Source organism: Lutjanus erythropterus, chromosome 5 (genome assembly GCF_056507025.1).
Source record: "Lutjanus erythropterus isolate fLutEry1 chromosome 5, fLutEry1.hap2, whole genome shotgun sequence".
In the NCBI taxonomy this organism is placed as follows: domain Eukaryota; kingdom Metazoa; phylum Chordata; class Actinopteri; order Lutjaniformes; family Lutjanidae; genus Lutjanus; species Lutjanus erythropterus.
Window position 1 is genome coordinate 29,101,294 of NC_139321.1, and position 16,346 is coordinate 29,117,639.

General features: G+C 37.9%; 1 protein-coding gene across 1 annotated transcript in view; it reads right to left on the minus strand.

Annotated features, from left to right (window-relative positions):
- diaph2 (diaphanous-related formin 2) overlaps positions 1–16,346 on the minus strand; it is a 520,520-nt gene that overhangs the window by 135,626 nt on the left and 368,548 nt on the right. The gene's annotated exons all lie outside the window — the stretch shown is intronic.

Genomic DNA, 16,346 nt, shown 5'->3' on the forward strand with positions numbered 1-16,346 from the left:
CTTTTAAGGGAAAAAAATAAGAGGTGCACCAAACCAACAAACAAATCTGCTTCTACACAGCTGTGCTAAATGATGAATCCCACTTTATCAAGTGGAGGGACGTTGTCATTTGTTTGTTATTAGCATAGGTAACACACCGTAAACACTATATAAAGACATAATATGTCCTGTGTGCAAACGCTCTGGCACATACACAAGAATACTGTGTCAGCAGAGAGACAGAGTGATGAGTGAAGGAGTTAAATGTAAGATTTAAAGCTTTCAGTTTACTTTTTTTATCAAATGGTTCTTAGGAAAGGAAAAGACACTAGAGGCTTTTGTGCTGCTTTTCACTTCTTGATCAGAACGTAAAGAAAAAGCTTCATATTAATTTTTACGATTTAATTTTAAATATTTAACTGACAGAATTATTTATGATGTATTTAGTTATAGTTTTGACTTTTTTGATAGCCTCTTATTACATTATGTCAGTTTATGAGCACGATAGACAACTTCAAATAACTTGTTTTGTCCGGCAACCAACAGTCTAAAACCCCTAAACTATTTAATTTAAGATGATATGAAATAAGTAAAAGCAGAAAATTTGTGTAGCAGGACACATAAAACATTGGCAAATCCCAGAAATCAATGGCTACTAACAAAAAACAAATCATGGATACAACCAAAAATAAGAGAAAATTAGGTCAAGACAGAAAAAAAAGACCCCTATAGACTTTAAGTTTAAATATAAAAAAAAACACCTACAGCTGAGTTAGACTGTATGTTGTGACATACTGACTCCTGCATAATCCATTTGTGTGTGGCCTAGAAAGCAAGCATGTGTAAATGTGTGTGTACAGCGTGCATGTAGCTCATTAATCAGTCTGTAATCACTGTTTGCAGAGTTGCTGTGGAATCCACAGAATTCAGATCAGGCCTTTCAAGTGGAGACTTCAAACAGAAAGCGGCGTCTTAGGGGATCAGACAGGACAGGAGCATGGATGCAGTACTATGTTTAGGCTGATGTTAAGGGTTTAGTCTTATTGACACAGACACACACACACACACACACACACACATATATATGTAGGTTTTTTGAAAACAACTGGTCCCAGAGAAGGAAGAAAAAAACATTAAATTAAAAAGAAAGTCACAGTCAAGAAAGTCAGTCACTAAATGTTCCTTGACCTCTTTCAACATCAGCCTTCATATTATGAATGTCTTAATTGCAGCTACACTCAGCATTTCATTTCATTTCACAGTTTCAGTTAATTGCCATGTTCATTGACTGCACCTGGTAAAAACATTCTATAACATGTTATTTATTTTCACATTAAATGACTTTTTATATTCTTTTCCAACTAAAGTCCTTGGCCTTTAAGACACAAAGCTAGAGACAGAAACATGCTGGAAAAATAGAGGCGTAGTCAATGCCAAACCCAGTTGAGTCTTGTTAAGTCTTATGTTCAACACCAGCATGGTATTGTATTGGGAAGATGACTAGTAATGTAATCCAAAGATCTTATTTACTCTCACATATACAGTTATGCACGATGCACAGTGAGATTCTGCATTTAACCCATCTGTATTAGTAGCAGTAGGCAGCCGCTGTGCAGTGCTGCACCGCATCTGTGCCAGTACCTTGGTCAACTGTGCTGACAGAAGTATTTACCCTTCCCAAGTGCCACGCCTTTTTGATCTGTGCTCCAATTACAGTTGAGAAAACTTGGTACCTCAACTTACTCCTATCCTGTTGAAAAGAAAACTACATTTTGAAGATGGTCAAAAGAAGTTGCTGGGGGGAACTGTACAAGTGACATGTTGTTACATCTTAAGTTAGCTACTGTTAAAATGCTGGCTAACTAGCTAACTAATGTGCATCAGTCATCAGTTAGCTGGAGCTAGAGCTAGTATTTTCTAACATTAGTTAGCTTGTTAGCTTGCATGTGCTAATATTAGCCCAATTCTAATATGGCTTGAGTGTCATTCCAAACCAGTCAGCCTTGAGGGGGACCAGGCTATAAAACCCTTCAACAGCAAGTCTGCGTCGATGCAGGCTCACAAACCTCACTAGTCTGAGGTGTAGCATCTCTTTTGTGTCCGGGATGGAGGAAATGCTAGACATTTTTCACGCACATACGATGGAATCAAATGACAAACTAAAAGGTCAATAAAACAGAGATGTGGCAAAGACATGTGAGAGCGAGTTTGTTTATTCGATTAATCATTTTTCCTTTCACAAGCTTACTATGCCATGGGTGTAAATGAGTATGCCTGTCATTGCCACTTACATCATTGCCAAAGCTGTTTATAAGATTGTCTTTCAATATTTATTTAATTACAATATCCATCATGATGAATGTTCTTGTTTCCCTCAGAGAAAGGCAAGGGCGTCCCAAAGCTTGCCTATGTATTCATACCCTCCCCCTTATTTAAGTGACCCTCCATATTTGCCACAGAGTGGGAGAGCGCGGGGGCCAGATCAAAATCAGGCCATTACATGTTGCTTTTACAGGAAAAGAAGAAAGTTGACTTGTTGCTTGACTGTTATTGGAGCACAGAGAAAAAAAAAAAACTGACCCAAGATACATGGTGGGAAACCGGAGCACCTGCAGGAAACCATGCAAGATCATGCAAGCTCCACATACAACCTTGCCCACCTGCTTGCTGAGAGGTAGCAGTGTTAAACACTGAACCAACCTGCTAGACAAGAATAACCAGAGTTCAGCCTGATGATGATACTAGGTGAAATATCATATACATGAAAAACGCCTGCACTGTCAACAAACCACAAATATACTTACATAAACAACATTTTGAAACTCAGCTGGATGTCTGGAAATGGAAATGAGTAGCTTTATTGTCCTCTGTGAGACAATGTTAGTCACAAGCTATATTCATTTGAAACATGAAGGCTGGGCCTATGCAAAGGTAAAGTTGCAGGGTCGTGTGCACAGCAAATTTCTTTTGAGTTCAGCCTTGGGTTTCAACAAGCTGGTAAACCGCAAACAAGCACAAGCAAACGGATGGGTGGAGGCAATCCCACTTGCAACATCCTTTGTAGTGTTAAAAAAAAACAAAAAACCAACAAACAAAACAAATATACATCCCCTGCTGTGTGAATGATGTAGTCCATTGATCAGTGATAGTTATGACTGATCTTGTACTTGCAATCATCTGTCTACGTAACTGTGAGTGATATATGAGTCAAGTGAAAAAATGATGAATGTCCGACCTTTAGCCAATCATCACCGGACAGAAGTTTGTATAATGCATGCCCAGTTTTTGCACTTTGATTTTTTTCACACACTGATTGATAACCAAGACAGGCAACGATAAGGACAGCCTTCTTCTAGACCTTATATTATTTAACCTACACTCCCTTCACATCTGCAAGGTTAGTCCGTTCACTAGACCGTAATTGAAGTACTGAGGGAGTGAGGAGTGAAGTAATGGACAAGCTGTCAAGAGATATGGCCTCAGAGACACAGGGGTCAACCTTGTCTTGCTTTACATCAATTCCATATCTTGGATTTGCTCTTTTTCTCATTCTCTGACGATAAGATTGGATGGCAGGACTGTGGCTCACATGCAGTCCCAGCACACTGAAACAACCTTCAATTCAAATACAAAAGGTATCTGACGTACACTCCTGCTGGAAAACACACACAAACAGACACACTCATAGATACGCAAAGATTGCCTGCTGTTGCCGAGTTGTCTTGAAGCAATACAATAAGAGTGAAAGGGTTGAGGTCGGTGTAATTATTAGACTTTGCAGTGAGCTGACTGGCTGGACGGATCCAGTCACTGGGAGTTTCACAATCCCTCCTCTTCTATTCTTACAGAGCTGACTCCTGGGGATGGCAGCGAGAAAACCACACTATCACATAGCCTGTTTCTCCACTGATGGGGCCTCTGAGATACACATGCTCCTGTCACTATGATCTCAGCCGCACTAATGGTGAAGAAGGAAAATGAACAGCGTGGTAGGTGGACAGATGGATGCAAGAAAGGAAACAATTACATTCGCATGCATGTATTGAGCCATGGGAAGGTCTTCGTCATTCATTGAGGCTTTTGATAGCTGCTTGTGGCATGAGTGATAGGACTGAGTAATAAATTGGCTGTAACACTGATCATAGTAGCCGTCACAGCCAAGAAACAGTGGCTCAAGCTAACTGAGAGGGTGTTTCAAGGGAGCCATTTACAGGATCAGAGTGAAGCCATGGGACTACGATCTAGACTATTGTTTACATGAGGATCATTGAGTCAAACTGGCTCACATAAATGTGACAGCTGAAGGGTTTACAATACAAAACAAACTTACCATATGTATTTATGCTTTTTAGAAATACATATAGACATAGCATGTTCTTTGGCATGTCCCCATAGGAGAACCCTTTGTGGTTCCTGGTAGAACTTTTTATAATGGTTCCTCTTGGAACCCTTTCAGAGCGTCAATACCCCATACAAAGGGTTATACCTAAAACCATCTGGTAAAGAGCTCACCAGGAAGACTGTGTGAGAGGTTCTCTTGAAAAACCGTTCTATAGCGTAATGGCTCCACCCAGAACTCTTTCTGAATCCTTTTCTTTTCCGAGAGTTTTATGTAGAACCCACCAAGAAGGTTCTACCGAGAAACCTTACATATCCTGAGGGTTTTATCTATGACCCACCCAGAGGCTTGTATTGAGGGTTTCATCTAGAACACTGCCTGGGGATCTACTGAGAATCCTTTACAAAAGCGTTCTTCAACAATTTCAACTAATTTCAAATAATTCTTTCTTCCAAAATTAGTTCTTTGGCTGAAAAGGGTTCTTAATGGACAACCCTTGATAAACCCCTTCTTTAAAAAAAGGGGGGTTCTACAGAAGCAAATGGTTCTGAACCTCAGCCTTTCAGAAAGAGCCCTTTTGGAACCCTTATTTCAAAGAGTTCACTTTAATATCAATATCCCTTCTTCACTCTAATAATCTAGTGTCTACAGGATCTGGCACAGATTCTTTTGGGATATCATTAGTAAAATTACCACAAAAATAATGCTGCTATTTTCAGGGTACAAGACACGGCAACAGTGGTATCTTCTGAATACACATTTCCAGTGGATGGTAGGAAAAACAGAGGGGATAGAGGGGGTTGTATATTCCATCTTTCCAGACAGTGAGGATTTCTGAAACATGTAAAATTATTCTAATGACTGCTGTCAGCAAGGCCTTCCAGTGTCTTTTCAGTGGCACAGAAAAAAAATCTCTCTCTCTCTCTCCAGGTTTTCTGAGCCAGCACATGCACACAGTTTCTTCTCTGGTAACTACTTACACCAGAAAAGAAATTACATGTCATTTCTTTAAGTTGCCTGCTGTATGCTTTATGTTCTCGTCAAGTCAAAGAAATAACCGCAGTTGAGTGATGCATGGGGGACACGAAAGAGCACAAGAAAGACAAGACTCATTTGAAAGACAAGAAGTTAACTCGTGTGAATAACAGACAGCATTCAAAAATCCTCTGTGGTCACCATCCTTCAGTTATTGATATGAGCTCTGTAACACTGGCCCTTGATGCATTACTCATCCCCATGAACAAAAGACAGACAAAAAAGTATTTCATTAAGCGTTGCCCCGTTTCCCTCAAATAAACTGCCAGGGAAAAATACTGTGTGGCTCACGACACCAAATCAACTGCTATAATGTGAAGATGTCAACTTTATATGCAGTCATTTGTAGAAGGGGGCAATTTTCATTTTGATTTATAGACAAATAATACCAATCTTTCATCCAGTGCTCTTGCAACGCCGCCAAAGGTTACAAAGGAAATTGAGATTTATTTTGAACATTGCTGCCAACGTAGAATAAAAGATCAAGTTTTAAATAATCTAAACACTTGTGAAAACAAAGACAAATGCAACATAAAACCAAAGGAGAAGGTCGTTCATAAAGGCATTCATCACCTCAACCAACTAAGTGTATGTTTGCGGGTGTGCAGAAAGGGAGATGAGGAGGAGAGGAAGACAAATAGACACACAGAAGAGATGAATAACAGAGATGGTAGAAATATGCCTACTAGACTATATATGGTTAAATATTTAGGCATCATGTTTCTGGATGGTCTGTTAAATAACAATGCAAAATGTGATAATAGTAATGAATTTAACATACTGTAACTAAACAGGGTTGTGGACCACCTAAAAAGGCTGTGTCCAAAATAGTAATGAATATTGATAGCCAGTGCTAAATAGGTACCGGTTCCTGATTGGTCAGTACTGGAATATTGATTTTCATACCAAAAAACCTGAGTTTCAGAGTCATTCTTTCCTGTATGCTGGTGACTTTTAAAGAATAAAAATAACAAAATAATAAGTACACTGCAACAGCATTTTTATGTTGAATCATTTTAACCTTACTTTTACTTTTAAGAACACAGAATAAGCCGAACCCTTTGGTGTAAACTAGTTTAAATCTTTGGCATAAACTAATATTTATCAGTTTTCTTTCATTCACTTTGTCTCCTGTGCCTAAAAGAAAACTAATGGTGCGTTTTTAAAAAATCTTGCCCCTTTCCTTTCAAACTTTCCTTACGTAACAGGAAATTTTCTTAGGATGTCTGGTTATGTGTAGCCGTATTGTTGTGCGAGTGGAAACAGTAGACTTTTAGAACCATATAGGGCTTATACACATTGTACCGCATCAGAAACAAGTTGTGATAATGAAAAGGAAGAAATGTGTGAAAAGTTGTCCGAAATCTGGAGAAATACAACTAAGAAATGCAGCTGTCTCAACCTCATCACGTCAAGGTAAGACTGGTTTTCATTACAAAAATAATTCTTTAGTCACTAAGTCAAGGCACAGTTACCATTGTTTAAAGCAAGTCTAATTAACGTTTTTCTAAATAATCCCGAAGACAACATCAGTCAAGCAGCAGCGACACCTTTGTCAGCAGACAGTAGAGGTCAGACATCAACCCATTCTCCATTGCTAGACAAGGTAACATGACGGGAAAAAGCAGAATGTCACAGGGCTGTTGCCAAAATTATCGTGGAAGATTGTAGACCCTTCACCACAGTGGAGTCCTTTTGGTTTGTTGGTTTGTTTACTTTTTGTTTTTACTGTTAATATATACTGCAGCTGCCTGCTACAGAACTGCAGCTACCTACTACTTCCTCATACCTGTGCCTTGAACTTTGACCATTTTGCTACACCCAAGATTTATGTGTCAGAGTAGCCAGGAAAACATGCTGTCTTGCATACTGCAAAATACGACTGGATGCAGTAGGACATACTGGTATTTTGTTATACTGCATTTTACAAGTCTGAATTTGGTGTGAGCTGACCTGACAACCAGAGATGACTGATTTTGCATTGATTATGGTTGTTCATACTTTCAACTGTATGACCCCAGTCATCCAAGTTAAAAGACAGAATCTTTTCACATCTCCTAATTTTGCCTCAAATTATGTGAAGTAGTATCAATAACAGTATTGATAAACAGTTATCATGTTGACATATTCCCAACAATACCCATCCTTAGTCCAACATAAATGTTAAATTAGGACATGGAGAAGTGGTAAGCAGAACGTTGGTTAGTTGAAGTATTACGACCAAAATTATTGCTGGAAATTGATGCCATGATGACTGCATAATCAAGACATATACACAGGATTCAAAGAAAATGCTTTTTTAGAAGTTAAGGGAGGAAAGAAAAACAGACTAAGAGAGTATAAAAGTCTGCAAAATTCATCAGGAGATATTTCAGCCTGGACCAAAGTGGACCACCTGACCTACCAACAAACTGCAATTCCCATCCCTAGAAGCACTACAATTCCATAAACAGTAAATTGACTTACCGTTATTATCTGAGTAAGTCTGTGTTTGTTTGTTTGTTTTTCTATTCACTGTTTGTCTGCAGATAAATTAAGTCTGTTTGTCTGCGCCGTGTGTGGCCTTGATAATATCAGTACTTCAATCATATATAAAAGCTCGTTCAAGCTTTAGAGATTATAGATGTTAAAAGCTTTAAGAGCCTCGAAGAAGTAATCTCACCCCGGCTTGTTATCTTCTCCTCAGACCTCCTCTCACAGCCTCTTTGCATATACAACACGGGGTGTAAAGAAAGGATGACCTTGAGGGGTCTCTACACATGACCAGATACACATAATGTCTGCCGGAGGGCATATTCATCACATCAGGGTAAAACTGGTTATTGATCAGCAGGGATGATACCATGACAATGATGAATCGTATGTTTAGGAACATTTACATGTACAAATTAGAGTTATTTCAAAGACTCCACCCCCTTTTAAAAGGAATTATATATTTTTTCCCAATAAAAATGGTGCTTTGTCTTTTTTCATTAAGCTGTTGGTGGCACCTGAAAGTGAATAGGAGATGAAGTGGGAGGCAGGCTAGACTACAGCACAGGGAAGAGACAAAAGGATAAACACAACTCTATGTGTTCCCCTTTCAGTAGGAATCAAAGCAGCTCCAGTTGCAGGAGTGAAAGTAATATTGTTGCTGTGACAAAGCAATCGCATTGTTCTTTCTGATTACCTCCTATCATGTGATGTTAAAAACAGCAGGCAGGAGAAAGTGGCAAATGAGGAAATTTAATGGACAGCATAAACAAAGGCAGAGGAGGAAACCTTATGGCACTGTATTAACTGTAAACATGGTGCGGTTTATCAGCGTATTTTGGTTTTCAGTGCTGGGCTTTGTTGGGAAAAAAAATCACTTATCTATTTGTAAATAATTAAATGCACTACTTATTTTCCCTTATAAATAATTACACACATATGGAAGAATTATATTGTTACATCATACCAGAAAATAGACAAAGTCATTGGCAGACAATGTAATTAATTTCACTCAGAGGACAGAAAATCCACACTGCACACACAAACAATAACAACTCCAATTCCCCATCAATGTTGCACTAATTGTGTGCACATTAAAGGATAAATCCATTTTACTTTTGCTCTATTTCCTCTTTTAATTTGCATTTTCCTTAAACCCTCTCTGTAAAACAACTGTTATCATAATGAAGGATTTGGTTTCTGATTAGAGCTGATGGACCCCCACACCCCCCAAGAGCAGAACCATAAGGTTAAAATACATAATGGTTAATCTGTGAAAGCTTACTGCAGCAGTGATCACACAATCCCAGTCTTTTCAATAAATCAAGATGCAATTAATATCAGGGAGGGAATTAGTATATATAATTTAATGTTGCGCTGATTGAAAATTTGATTGACAGCCAATGAAGTCCCTTATGTTACATTATTTTATACCACAACATCACTTACAGCACATTAGCAGTTCTGTTATATTAATTAATGTTATATCCATTATTACCGCTACAGCACACTGCATTAAAGCATATCCATAATGCAGTATCACCTTCTCAGCCAACAGTGGTATCTATAAGAACTATGCTCAGAAAAAAACAAACTCTATTATATTTACTATCAGGTCATCCAGTATTCTAAAACTGCAACATCTATAATGGAATGGAGAGGAGCACATGGGCATTAACCCAAGAAGAATAAAACATGACATGGGAACTAATAATAACATAATTTTGAAATTACAACATTCGAAAGGAAGTATGGGCTGCAGCCAAAGAGCGAAAGTAAAGCCAGACGCAGAAAAACCACACTGTACCTCACAGCCTGGAAAGAGGCCTTGTTTACAATGGGGGTCATGTCTGTGAGACTTTATTGCTTTCGGCAGCCATCAGAGCTACAGCCCAGTGCCAGATCTCTGGAGGAATTACAAATGGAGTCAATTACAATATATTTTGATGCATGGGAAAGTTTAGACATTGACCTGGGGTGATGACAATTCCCCAGGAAGGGCTGAGGAAATCAGTCAGGGCGGTGTACTGGTGCTATGTGTGAGTCTCTGCCCTCTGCAATATAAAAAGAACGAGGAACTCACAGGGGCGCAATGGTTTACCTCCTCTCTCCCGACAATCAAATGCTTGTCATGCACTTACTTGAAGACGGTCATTTCTCTTTGCCAAGACATATTTTTCTTTGATATCGTTATGATACGTTTCTGGTGTCACACTAACAACAGAAAGGTATGAGTTAGGAGTGGACTAGTGGGTGGCTGGAATATCTATCTTTTTTTTATTTTAAAAGACAAGGCATTCTGTGCACGAAAGATAGCGGTGGGAGATGAGTGACCATAGCCTAAGGTGCCAAGTGTGTGTTGTCTGTTCTCATGCATGTTTGCACTTACTATTGTCGGTGCTGGCTGGGTTGTTGGAATGAGTGAGCTGTCGAGTGAAGTAGAATGAGCAGGAGGATGTGTTGATATGTTAAGTAAAAAAACTCAGCTCTGTCCTCATCAAGGTAATTTAACAGATGCAGAGTCTCTGGTATCTTTGTGAAAGCCACACTTGGTAGTACAACAACTAATTAATTTATGATGTTTAATTAGTCTAAAAGCCACACATATAAAAACCAAGTGCATGCATGTGATACAAGCACACAGAGCAGTATCAGTGAGCAGGAAAGCATCCTCGGGATGGCGCCAGGGCTGAGCGATGTATTGCGATAATATCGATCTAAGATCAAAGATATCATCTTAGATTTTGTATATTGTTATAGAGTGATATGGCAGTATTGTTTTCCTCTGTTTTAAAGGCTATATTACAGCAAATAAACACAATTTTATTAACTTAACAGACTGTTTTAGCTGTTCTGTTATTTGTCTTTACCCCACAGTCATTATATTAACACTGCCGATGATTATCAAAAATATCAACAGTCCGACAGTATTGCCACAATACGAACATCAAGGTATTTGGTCAAAAATATTGTGATATTTGATTTTGACTCTATTGCTAAGCAGTAACTCTACTACAGATAAAAGTTTCATTCTGAAGCTTAATAAAATTCTTAATTATAGCAGAATTGAATTAAAGTAGTCATTCTGCAGTAAAAAGATCCCTGTCAGTGTTTCATATAATATGTGATGTGTTGGACTATTCATGTTTTGGATATTACTACTACATTAATTTGTACTGTATGTTGCATTTTACTGCTGTAGTTGTTTGGCTGAGCTAAATTAAACCTCTTTATATACTGTAAGGTAGTTTAATCAACAGCAATGCTTCATATCCTGTAAGATCACCATATGTATGCACTATTTCAGAATTTAAAATATGTTATTTCAGTAAATGTGTACACCGAGATATATATCATATATTATGGAATAGACTAAATTAATGTCCACAGTCTTGCAGACATCAACTTCAACTGAGCAAATAAATACAAGCAGATATAATTTCAACAAAACGATACAGATAAGTAGACTTCAAACCAGCGCATTCAGAGGAACAGTAGATTCTGGAGGCAGAGAGAGGACGACGTGTTTGAGTGTAGTAGACAGGAGAGATGCTCAGCGATGGGGGTGTGGCGGTCATAATAGCCTGCAGAGGTTGACTCATGCCTCTAACCTCATTCACAACTTCAAAGTTGCACCTTATCACATAGCTGAGGCTATTTCACCTGACACCTCTAAGGGACACACTTCACTTGACATTTCTAGATTCAACAGACCCAAAACCTCACTCGACTTATTGACTTGCCTGCATGGGATCTGCAAAACGCAGAGCCGAGAAATGGAATGATCAACAAGTACGAAATATGTTGATTTCTAACAGTATTTGTGCTGAAGAACATTTGAAACAACTGCCATATAATTTACCATTATGAACACACCTACTGAATAAAACAAAAACAAAATTTCAGCTTTTAAATATTTAAAATTCAGTATAACAACATCAATTAATATGCAGTAGCTGCAAGCAGCCATTACCAGGGTGTAGGGAAGCCCAAGGGCGCGCATGCATGCACACACACACACACACACACACACACACACACACACACACACACACACACACACACACACACACACACACAGACACCTGAGCACTCACACAGATCAGGTCTGCCTCACAAAATTAAATGACCAGTTTAATCTGACACACTTTGGAATCTCAGTCACTGCTCTGAAATTAAAGGTTTAGATCTAAACATCTTGGTCATGCCATCTTCTTTATTTATGTGTCAAAGACTTTTTAAATTCTGTGATAATAGCCGATTGCAAGAGGAGTAAATATGCTGTGTAGTATATATCTTGAGGATCAGCTTTATCAGGCAATGGACACGACAAAGGAAAAAAAATTGTGTAAAACTAAACAAAACAATAATCATGTGGTTAATTCTCACAAATGCCATGACACACGTAGCTACAATATGGTTTGTGTAAAGTGTCACTTTTCCTTGTGCGCGATTATAATTCAGTCCTTGTTTGTAACTTTGATATTTATACATTTCAGAATCAGAAATACTTTATTGAACCCCAAGGGGAAACTGATTGTGTTACAGTTGTACAGATAAGCATACAGAAGTATAAAAATTAGACAAAGTAAAAATATGTGCATTATACAACAATACATAGAAATAAAAGAAAACTTTGTGCCTTAATTCACCTAAGATCCACAATATCTAAATGTGGTGCATTTAAAATTTCATATGAGACTAGATTAACCACAGTTTTTCTTTGTTGGTTTTGCTTAAAACTGCGTTAACTGGTTTGTTTTGCCACTCGAGGACAGCAGAAGAAGCTGTAATCACAGCATCTGACATATTATTGTTTTATACAGATGCTGAGGCTGACGCAGTAGCAAACAATTATCAATTTTGGCCTCTAGCACACACGGAGCAACATTAGCATTCATTTGAAGTTGTGTTTCTGGCCACCTGATGAATGGAAGTCAAATATTCTCCCTTTAGCTCTGTTTTGGCCTTTTAGCTTGTTAGATGCTCGACTACGTTTACCAGCTTGAGGCTAATTCTGTCTGTCTGATGTTGCCACAGCTGCCTGCTGGAAAACAAGGTTGATGAGGCAGTTTGTGGGCCAGAAAACCAAAAAATTGGCTAAAAAGGGGTAAAAAGTTCCATGAAGAGAACTGCAGGGTTGGGTGATTATTCTCTGTGGGTTGACTGACCCCTTTTTGATGCCTTTTTTCACCATGAAAACTTGTCCATCTCAATCCATCACAACTGACCCGAAGTTGACCACAGTGTTTATACAAAGGAAACCAGAAACTAAAGCCACCACTCAAGCATGTTTCTGATTTTTAAGTAAGCAGTAACTGAAAATGGCAGAAACTACATTTATTAATTTACAGATTATAGTTTATTATTATTATTTATCTTCCAGCTAATTTATAAATTGCTATGTGCCTTAGCAGTGGAGGAGATTTAAAACTCATGTCCATGTACATTCACAGTTCTAAATATAATTCATCTAGCATTTGAGACTCTCTAAGTAAATCTGAAAAGTAGGATTTATTTAGTGACAAACTGTAAGGTTTTTTGAGCAGTGCTATGACCTCCAATAATAATAATAATACAGTAATTTATAGTGACCCTGAATCCTTTCAGTTACATGTCTCTACAAAATAAGAACACAAAATAAGACATACTTCAACTCAGTGAGAAAACCTTTAAAGGAGAAATACGTGATATATTTACTGTAATAAATCATGAAAATAACCGTGATATGTCATCAGAGATCAAGTACACATGTTAAGTTGAAATATCCACTTCTCTGACAACAATCCCCCAGCTGCTCTATTCTGGCCTGGAGTAGATCACATATTAAATAGGATTTCAACCTATTCTATGGCTCTTACTCACTATTTGGACTGCATTACTCATTTTTGCATGCACAGTTGCTACATAAAGCTCCTTTAAGACTTGGTTTACAGATGCACTTCTTTGTATAATACAGCCCCCCAATACTGCTATTTTAACATTTAGTATCTTGTTTTAAAGTAAACATTATTTTTCATGAAATTCAGTTCTGAGAGACAAAGCACGTTTTAAGAGAAATCTCAGTGGGACACTGATGGTGGGTTTTCATAACAGCATCAAGGTCAACTGGCTGGGACTAAGTGAGGAACAGTAGATGCTTTGATTGTAAGTATTCATCCTTTTTTTTTCTTTGCTCTGTTACACATTCCCTTCCAAAACATTTTGATTAGTTTTTCCTGTCTCTCCGTCATCCTGTATCTTAGTAACTCTTTGTTCTCTTCTTTCCTCAGACCTCAGTCTCTTTCCCCTCCCGTCATTTGGGTTTCTGTTATGTTCCCATTCGTAGCTCAAGAGCTCCCTCTGTGAGAGATACTGTTGCCAGACAGAGGGAACTCTTTACAAGGGCATATTCACACAGATCTCACTAAAGTTTATGCATTAAAAAAAAGAGAGAGACAAATGAGTTGACTCTTTCTGTATAGTTCATACATAATAGTGCTTACTAAGAACTTGACAGAAAAAAAAATACTTCAATTATACCTGCTAAACAATGGAATGGTTTATTTGGCAATATATGTGCTTGTGGTGATGGAAATTTGCTTACATAAATTATGAATGCAATATGGCAACACGATGTAAAGAAATTAACAAAAATATCTTATTTGAATTAATTCACTTGCTGGTACAACCATTTTATATTACAGTGTTGTCAGTGTGTAATGAGGCAAACTTCTGACCTCGCTTTTAGCAAGGAAAACCGATGCATATATTGGGACTACCTAAAACTGAGAGAGGTAAATTTCACTGACACATTTCTGAATTTATAATTTTTCTTCAGCAAGTTCACTTGCAGAAATGTGAGTCTGTTCAAATTATCACTTGGACGGGTGAGCGTATTTCAGAAATTAGATTTTTAATGCTTAACTGTCTGCACATGTGTGGTGGTGCATGACTCATGAGAGAAGTGTGAGGGTGGGTGATGACTCAAAGACTGTTTGCCTCCCTCTCTTCTTTCTGTTGATGAAGCAATGTAGATGCATTTGTTTCCCCAATCATCACATACGATTATCATAAAGTCCATAAATACATACATGCAGTGTTCTTGCATTTGCCCAGAAAAAAAGCATCACACAGAATACTACTCAGCACGGATGTATCTGTGAAGATTTCCTTTTTCTCCCCCCTTTTTTTAGGATCTATCCACATTTGATAAATACGGCTGTGTTGTGGTGGTCTACATTTGCTTTTTTGTTCTGATGTCAATTTTGAACTGCAGTATGATTTTATTTTGAATCACAGAGAAAAGACATTCTGAGAAATGTGTTTACACACTTCGGGATTTAGATGAGAAGATCGATACCTTATAAACTATCTGTTCATTAAAAACCTGGAGCCAGAAGACCATTAGCTTATCTTAGCATAACAACTAGAAAATGCTATCCCGGCTCTGAATATTTCCACACATAACCTCCCTTAAAAGGTGGCTTTTTGCAACAAATAAAATACAATGTGTTAATGGGTGAGCTTTAGAGGTGCTGCTACTTTTATTTTGTCTTCCTTTACATAGAGCCAGGCTAGCTGTTTTCCGCCACTTTCAGTCTTTAAGCTAACTGTCTCCTGGCTCCAGCTTCATATTGAACGGACAGATATGAAAGTGGTATTGATCTTCTCCTTTAACTCTCTGTAAAAAGTGAATAAATATGTCTCCCTAAATATCAAACTATTGCTTTAAATGTTGTTTTCAGTCACACACAATGAGGCTCTGACAGCAAACTCCCTGCACTGCCAAAACAACATAAGAAGACTTTAAAGAGCTTTTTTGGTTGCTATTTTCCCTGTTATGCTCTCTGTCATATTGGCCTTTAAAATGTAACAATGTCATATGTTCACATTAAATGTGCCCAAAAAATGAGGTAGCCTAATTTTATTTAAAAGTCATTCCTGTAAACAAAAAGCTGAGGCTTCAGACTGCCCTGATTAGTTGGGTTCTGACATTGTATTAATTATTTTTGTGATGAGTTGACATCAACTCATTGCTGATTTCTTTATTGCTCATCTGGTCCAGGCAAAGAACACAGTCTATATATTTGTACCAAGGTGTTTGACAAACAGCTCCAACCAGAACTCTGATGTATTTTATAAAGGAAATATTTTCTGGTTTTCCCTCTGATGTCCTCTGGCTGCTGTTATTGAACTCTCTGTGATTTGCTGAGTTTCTTAATAAAAATATATCTTTATTTTTTACAAAAATAACTGCTAACTGATGCTAACTGTAACTTAGCTGCTGTTAGCTAAGTTAGTTATTATGACATGGTCCTATCAGCTGACTCCCACACGTATACTCCCATAGTGCTCCAACCTCCAAGTCTGAGCAAAGTCAACTGATAAGACCAGTAGCTACACAGCTAACTGAGCTAAATAGCTAACAGTAGCTACAGATAGCAACACGGGTTACTTTAGCAACAAGTAAAATTATTTGTCCTTTGGGAACTTCTTAAATTAGTTACTTTCTATATACATCAATGAATAGATTTACAAA